Source organism: Halyomorpha halys, unplaced genomic scaffold (genome assembly GCF_000696795.3).
Source record: "Halyomorpha halys isolate HHAL.00 unplaced genomic scaffold, Hhal_1.1 Scaffold124.1, whole genome shotgun sequence".
Taxonomy (NCBI): domain Eukaryota; kingdom Metazoa; phylum Arthropoda; class Insecta; order Hemiptera; family Pentatomidae; genus Halyomorpha; species Halyomorpha halys.
In genome coordinates, this window is record NW_027111282.1 from 530687 (window position 1) to 532349 (window position 1663).

At 31.9% G+C, this 1663-nt stretch overlaps 1 protein-coding gene across 5 annotated transcripts in view; it reads left to right on the forward strand.

The window, feature by feature from the left end:
• Positions 1-25: 25 nt before the first annotated feature.
• The window catches only part of Ih (hyperpolarization activated cyclic nucleotide gated potassium channel Ih), a 734518-nt gene continuing 732880 nt past the window's right edge, over positions 26-1663 (forward strand). For 3 of the 5 annotated variants that reach the window (XM_014416443.3, XM_014416447.3, XM_014416448.3), the window contains exon 1: positions 32-141. The gene's annotated coding sequence lies outside the window, so the exon portion shown is untranslated. Of the gene's footprint in view, positions 142-1663 lie in introns of all 5 variants that reach the window. The other 2 variants (XM_067049307.1, XM_024358663.2) reach the window with 2 other exon arrangements.

A 1663-nucleotide genomic window follows, 5' to 3' on the forward strand; every position in this document is an offset into this window, starting at 1 on the left:
CAGGGCGGGTGGGGCGGCAGTGGAGGCCGGGGTGCCGGGCTAGCTAGTTCTGTCCTGGAGCGGCAACACGGCGAGGCACGGATTGAGCAGGGTCCGGCTGGCCTTCCGGCGGCTTCGCCCGGACCACCACCACCAAGCACCGTACGTAAACCGTCAAACAACTGTTGGAAATCCGGAAGCCGATTTGACCTTAATTTTTGTTATACAATGGGCTGTTTTTACACTATTTTCAATCTAAAAAAAAAAAAAATAAAAAGTTTAAAAGAGTTTTGAATATCACTTAAATCTCATTTTTTTATTTTCCCCATTATTATTATAAATAATGTGGAGGGGTGGGGAGGGGTACTTTTTTTTGGAAATTTCTGAAATAATTCTTATTTATTTAATTTTTTAAAAAATTAATATAAAGAATCGAGTTTTTTTAATGGACCAATTACTATACTCAGCTTTTTAACACAGTCCTTTCAGACTACATTGGGATAAGCTTGAAAAGTTACTAATTAAAATAGCCCATTGTTTATTTTGATCGGCAAAAAGCTATAGAATCCTAATGGAGCTTTACCTGGTTTCCAAATAAATTTTTTATATAAATTTAGATTAATGAAAAGAAAAAAAAGAAAAGAAATCGACTGAATGCAAGCGATAAATGCACGATCAAACGCTTTTTTAATACTTCTTATACAATTTTCGACCACAATGCACTTCTGCGATGCTTGCTTTTATAAAATTAACTGCATAAAGAAAAAAAAAAGTGTGTTCCCTCTCCCTGTGTTGAGAGCACATGCTATACACGCATGTGACACACAGACACATGCTTGATTTGTTGCACTCATTCCTATCTGAGCAGTTAATATAAGCAGAACTGTCTTAAAAAAATATCGTTAAGTAAATTTCTTATAAGTCTATTTGATCACTATTGATTGCGTTACTGAACTTTATAAATAAATCAGTTATACCTTTAAAGGGAAATGACATGGTGAAGGTATAACTTCATGTATTAATAAATTCTTGAGGTGCAACATATGATCTCCAGATACAAATTAAATTTCCTAGCTGTATCTGATCTACTATTGGCGACATTTAACAATAAAAATAAATTAATTTGATCAAGTAACCTTTCACAATGTTGCTGAACTCTCAGATTGCGAATCAATGAAATTAACTCCATGAAATGGTCATAATGACATATTACAGGAACCTGCTACTTTAGTATTTACGTAAAAAAAAAAAACAGCTCAGAAATTGGAATAAAAGTATATTCCATGAATTTTCCATTCGTGTGATAAATCCTTCTTTCATACTAACCTTCGTTCAATGATAAGTTATCTTATACAACTCTAGATTCCATGAATAGTTGACAACTATAAAATAGAATAACTTTATAAAACTATTAAAAACGATACAGTTTAAATGAAAATGGATTATTTAATTTCATAAAAAAAAAATAGTTTTCGTTCAGTTTTCACTTTAATATTTATTAAATGGAAATTTTTACAGAATACCTGTTACTTATTGAGTTTACATAATTTTGCAAATATAAGTCCTGATCGTAATTATTAAACAATGTTTAAATAAAAATCAAATTTGGAAAATCTTATAACAATTGAGATAGATCACAATTTGGGAATTACAGAATGATCTCTTTCCACATCCGCCGATTATG